At 36.5% G+C, this 6,253-nt stretch overlaps 1 long non-coding RNA gene across 5 annotated transcripts in view; it reads right to left on the bottom strand.

Annotated features, from left to right (window-relative positions):
- Positions 1 to 6,253, bottom strand: part of LOC107196234 — a 107,609-nt gene that overhangs the window by 9,480 nt on the left and 91,876 nt on the right. For 4 of the 5 annotated variants that reach the window (XR_003048433.1, XR_003048432.1, XR_003048430.1 and 1 more), the window contains one exon: positions 1,062 to 1,201. The exons of the other annotated variant lie outside the window; for it this stretch is intronic. This is a non-coding gene — a long non-coding RNA (uncharacterized LOC107196234). The remainder of the gene's footprint in view (positions 1 to 1,061; positions 1,202 to 6,253) is intronic. 5 annotated transcript variants of the gene reach the window in all.

Raw genomic sequence — 6,253 nt, forward strand, 5'->3', positions numbered from 1 at the left:
CTTGCCCTACTTGGTATCTTTGCTCTTCCTTCCCTACTTCCCATTAAGGGCTGATTGGCAGTAAAGTCCCTAAAATGCAAAGGTGTCAGCCAGGAAGTGGAACCTGGGGTAAGAGTAGCCAGGGCAAAGAATGGGAAGACAAATACTTGTGACATGTCACTGAGTCTCTCTGAATCTTTAATTCTTTGTCTATCGAATGTGTATCTAACACTCACCCTGTCACAGTAGATATGAGGAATCAAAGACAAAATGCATGGAAAGAGCCCCTAAAGGCTCTGGCACAATGTAAGTAAGCCCTTATGTTTATCAGGAGCCTACCCCTGGGGCTTATGGGGAAAGGGTTACTGGGTACCTATCTCAAGACAGGACATCACCATAGAGCTTAACTCTCAGGAAACACAAGTGGGCTTTCCTAGCACCTTGGCCAGCTGCCTCCACCCCACCACAGGACAGACAGCTTGAAAAACAGGGTAGGTGGTCAAACAGCCTTCCCTAGTCAAATATCAGCACCTTCTGAGTGAATGGTACCATGCAACGAACTGTTCACTGGAGGAAGCAGCAAGAAGGCAAAAGAATTCTCCAGTGCACTCTTGCAAAATCCCAATTCACCCTGGGAGAAATGTTAACTGAAGGCCATCACGGGATACTGCTTAATCGAGGTGACTTTTTCCCTCTCCACTCTTTCTACCTTCATCCACTATCTTTTAGTTAATTGTCAAAAGGTTGTGCTCTTAGCAGCAGCTGCTGCTGCCCAAGTTGCCAGCGCTGGAACACTGACGCTGGACAATTTCCTAATTCTGATCCTAAGGTGAGGACAGCACCCTAATCACATCTGAGTATGAAGGCAGAATGTCAAGGGTAAACAATTCATCCTAAGTAGGCTTCTGGGGCTTGTTCAGTACATTTTGGATCTATTACCCTCTCTCACTTGTGACCTCGAGGAATGAAAAGCCATTCTAATAATAGTGTAAGTAAAGCTAATTTAAGAAGAGAAATTTGCTATACATAGATCAAATAACGTCTTTCAAACAAACTGGAGTGACTTTGGAGTAACTCACTACCTTGGATTAGCTTTTGAATTACCCATGCTTCTCTTCTTTCTTTCTGTAACACAACTGAAAGCTGACACCACCTCAGTTCTGGGGGGTGTGGCAGAGATGGTGAGATGGGATCTATTTATTAATATTTGTGAATGGGTCCTCTGAAAAATAAAGAAAAATGTTTTTAAAAACAATTGCATTGAGATAATACCTACTTTCACAGAGCTTAACACATATTGGCATCATTTATTTCATGGCATCTATCCTCAAAGTCAATTATACATATATATTAAATATCTATCATACACGAAATGGAACACTCCCCATTATAAACACAGAAGCCTAAGTAATCACAGAAGATGTGATGCTGTTGCTTGAGTGAAAAAAATAACAGGAAATGGACAGGAAAATGAATTTCTGAGTGTCTACTACGTGCCAAACTTTATGCTTGGGTCACAGGGTAGACATTTGTTTAGCTTTACTAGATACTGACAAACAGCATCGTAAAATGGTTTATCAGTTTATCCCCTTCGGCTAGCACTGTATGCTAGCTGAATAAACTTTTCAGACAAACAATAACAAAAACAAAAATGAAACACTAGTTCGATTTATATAAGCAGTTATTTAATTGGTATTTCTGTGTTACATTATGTGTTTAATTTGTAAAAATTAAAGACATGATGTGGTCAGTATGTTACCTAAAACACTCAAACAAGGTTCCTGTGACAAATCCCTACTGAGTTTCATGTCAGGGAGGGGCTGATCTTTAAAGAGGAACACATCTGCTTTCGGATTCTCAGATGATATATACCACAGCAACCCTTATCTTTAACTGCCAAAAAATTCAGAGTCAAATTCAGTGCTCAACCACCATACCATTCCACTCATCCAAGGTATCTAGTAATATCTACTTCTTGAAATGGCCAATCCTGTTCTATGACTTACTCTGTATTATGTTCAAACGTGTAAGCTTCTGCAAATCCTTTTGCAAATAAAGGGAAAAGATTAAATTGTAAATAATTAAACCAAAAATAGTTGTAGCCCCCAATGGTGAAGTTTAAAAGGAACTTTAAGAAATTAAGGTTAATGGAACCCAAACAACAAAAGTACAGAAAGGAAGCCAATATAAAATGCAGTTTTAGAGTGTGTGTTTAGTCAACCATCCTGTCACATGGCCAGTGAGCAAGATAAAATCATGCTTTTATGAGTCCTAGGTCCTCACCAAACAAAATGCCATGTTTTATCCTAATGTAAGAAAAGTGGAAAAAGCACTGCTTTCCCTGGATTTGGGAACTTTTGACTCAATACCCATTGGACAAGCCCCTCACCCCAGGTAAAAGTCCAATTTTTTCTCCTTGAACTGGAATTAAGCCCACCTTTGGAAGTGACACATGGTCTACTACTATATTTGTCAGTCAAGTATTGCTTCCTTGGAACATCTTCCTAGCTGTGCCACCAGACAGAACCCCATATCCTTCTCTGTCAGTATCAGAAACAACCCCAGCCAATCCAAAAATCTATTTCCCTGAACTCTGGACGCTGTTCTGAGGTTCACTTCATGCCTGATGATTGTATCAATGACTTTTTTAGACTGGATGGACTCAATGAGATCTTTCCATTGGCTAGGGGCTAAGTCTATGCGCAGTTTCAAATGGATATCACAAAGCATAGGAGCTCAAGACGGGGAGTGCACCTGAGCGGAAGTTTCCAGTAGGGTTTCCAAAGATCTGGAATTTGATTGGAATTTTGAAGAATACAGAGGGTACAACGGTAATCATTAACATGATATTTGGGAAATGACATATGTAGAGCAATGTATCTATAGACTGAATACAGGAAAGGAGATGCGGGTCCGTTCATGGAGGCCCTCGAGTACATGCTACATTTGTGTAAGAAACAGGGGTGGAGTAATCAAAACACCCTATGGTACTGGCGTAAAAACAGACATATAGATCAATGGAACAGAATAGAGAGCTGAGAAATACATCCACACCTATGTGGTCAATTAATCTATGACAGAGGAGGAAAGAATATACAATGGAGAAAGGACAGTCTCCAATATATGGTGTTGGAACTACTGGACAGCCACATACAAAAGAATGAAACTGGACTGCTATCTTATACCATACATAAACATTAACTCAAAACGGATTAAAGACTTGAACATAAGACGTGAAACCATAAAACTCCTAGAAGAAAACATAGGCACAAAGCTCCTTGACATAGGTTTTGGTGGTAGTTTTATATATCTGATAAGGGATTAATATCCAAAAATGTACAAAGAACTGATACAATTCAATAGCAAAACAAACAAACAAAAATAATCTGATTTAAAAATGGGCAGAAGATCTCAATAGAAATTTTTCCAAAGAATACACACAGATGGTCAAAAGGTACATAAAAAGATGCTCAACATTACTAATTATTAGGAAAATGCAAATCACAACCACAATGAGATATCACTTCACACCTGTTAGAATGGCTACTATCAAAAAGACAAGAAATAACCAGTATTGATGAGGATGTGAAGAAAGGGGAACCTTTGTATACTGCTGATGGGAATGCAAATTGGTGCAGCCACTATGGAAACAAGTATGGAGATCCTTTAAGAAAATTAAAAATAGAATTATCATACGATCCAGCAATTCCACTTCTCGGTATATGGCCAAAAGCAACTAAATCAATATCTAGAAGAAATTACTGTATAGCCATGTTTAGACATGGAAACAATCTGTGTCCATCAATGGATGAATTAATAATTTTTTTAATCTGACAAAAAATACTATTCAGTATTCCATTGTGTGTATATGTGTGTGTATGTATATATATACACACGCATGTATATATATGGATACATACACATACGATGGAATACTATCAGGAAGAAAAAGTCCTGCCATTTGTGACAACACGGAAGGATCTTAAGGGTGTTATTCTAAGTGAAATCAGTCAGACAGAGAGAGATAAATACCACATGATCTCACTATTATGTGGAATCCAAAAAAACAAAGCAAAAAAATAAAACAAAACAAACAAAAAAGCTCACAGGTACAGAGAACAGACTGCTGGTGGGAGGTCGGCATTGGGAGAATTAGGTGAAGGAGTCAAAAGGTACAAACTGCCAATTACAGAATAAATAAGTCATGGGATACAATCTATAGCATAGTGACTATAGTTAATACTACATTGCATATTTGAAACTTGCTAATAAGAGAGTATATCTTAGAAGTTCTCATCACAAGAAAAAAAATAATTTTTTGTAACTATGTAAGATGACAAATGTTAACTAGACTTATAGTGCAATGAGTACCTTTTGCAATGACTACAAGTATCACATCATTATGCTGTACATCTGAAACTAGTATACTAAGTCAATTATACCTCAATTAAAATAAATACATATTTAAAATATTTTAAATGGAAAGATAAAAAGAAAAAAGAAAAGAAATGGGGGTGGAATACAATTGAGTTTTTCATTTATTTACTATTCGAACCTGCAATGAACAGATAAACCAAGACCTAATAAACATGATTTCTATAGAGGGAAGGAGGATAAAGAACGGGGGAAGGATGGAGCGAGACTTTCAGAGTGTCTCCTGTTACATGGTTTTGACTTTGGAACTATGTATTTTACATAAATTAAATGTAAAATTAAATTTAAAAAGGAAAAGAAACTAAACCCTAAAACTGAGGAAAAAATGAAGCAAATGAATCAAACTGTGTATCAAGTTGGTAACATAACCACAGAAGTGACTGTGAAACACAATAATCTAACTACCTCCTTAGTAAGATTTATTCTAAGGGCCAAAGGAAGAGCAAAGAAATCTTAAACTGTATTCGGTAGTCTTAATAATAACATTTAAATCATTTTACTAAAATTGTTAGATATAATATATGGTAATGCAAGTAATTATGTTACTATCATTAGGAAACAAGACTTTCTTAGAAAGAGAGAAAACAGTTACAAAATAAAAATGTTAAATAAAGGCCCCATATTCCTAAATTCAACTCTGAAATATCAGTAGGAACTCATGATTTTCCTTTTTAAAAAGTATGCATTTTTCTATGTCTTTCACTAAAAGAAGAGACCTGACAAGTGAGTAGCAGTGAGGAAACCCAGGCCTCAGAATGTTCTCCTAATACTACTTTCCATCAAGTGGACAAGAGTTGGAGAAATGGCTGATTCCAAGTTTTGGTTTGGAATCGTATAAGATGAGGCTGGAATATCTTGTCAAACCAAAAATCAAGAAATCTATCATGGCAAAAGGAAACAGAAGCCAACTTGAAAGGACCCCTACTGGCCTGGGACGAGACCATTTTAGCAACAAAATCAATAATGACTACAATGGATCAAAACACATTAAATATATAAAAATCCATGAGTTCAGAACAATACTTAAGAAGGTTGAGTGGTCACCACTGGAGGTTGCTAGGATGCCAACTCATTTTGAAAACTGATATTTTTAAAGGGAAGGTTATCAAACATTTATCCTGCTTTTTTCTGTATATACTGTAATTTGAAGTAATTAAATGGTTGTCGAATAAAATTCTAAAATTTTCCTTATAGAAAAATCCCAAATACTGAATGTAAAACGTGTAACAGAATTAGAAAAATGCCATTTTGCAACTCAATGAAATAATAGACCTAAGCAGTAATTATCAATGGCTATTAAAACCATTAGGTGAAGGGTTGATGGGATCTTGATAATGGAGGGCTCCAGGTGACAACGTTGAATCCACTGATCAATCTTGGTATCACTAAGAGTGGGGCAACCAGATGTTATTTTCCCTCATGAAGTGATGGGATAGAAAGTACACAGCACTGACCGTGAAGTATTCTTACCCCCAACATTTTAACATGAATTTAATCAAAACCTCTAGACATGACTACCAGTTTACAGGAATACGGGGGATGGAGAAAAACGTTCAATGGCAATACAAGAATAGCAAATAAATTGAGAATGGGAGACATTCTTCAGGGCAAATGACCTGGCTTCTCCAACAACTCAAAGCAATAAAAGATGAGACAAAACCAAATGCAATGTGTGGGTCTTGTTTGGATTCCAATTCAAACAAATTAACTATAAAATGACATCTTTGAGAAAATCAGGGAAATTTGAATATGGGTTGGATAATAAATGATATTGATAAAGTACTGTTAATTTTGTTAGATGTGATAATGGTGTAGTTGCTATAATATATATTATATATTA

The sequence above is a fragment of the Pteropus alecto genome, unplaced genomic scaffold (assembly GCF_000325575.1).
Source record: "Pteropus alecto unplaced genomic scaffold, ASM32557v1 scaffold341, whole genome shotgun sequence".
In the NCBI taxonomy this organism is placed as follows: domain Eukaryota; kingdom Metazoa; phylum Chordata; class Mammalia; order Chiroptera; family Pteropodidae; genus Pteropus; species Pteropus alecto.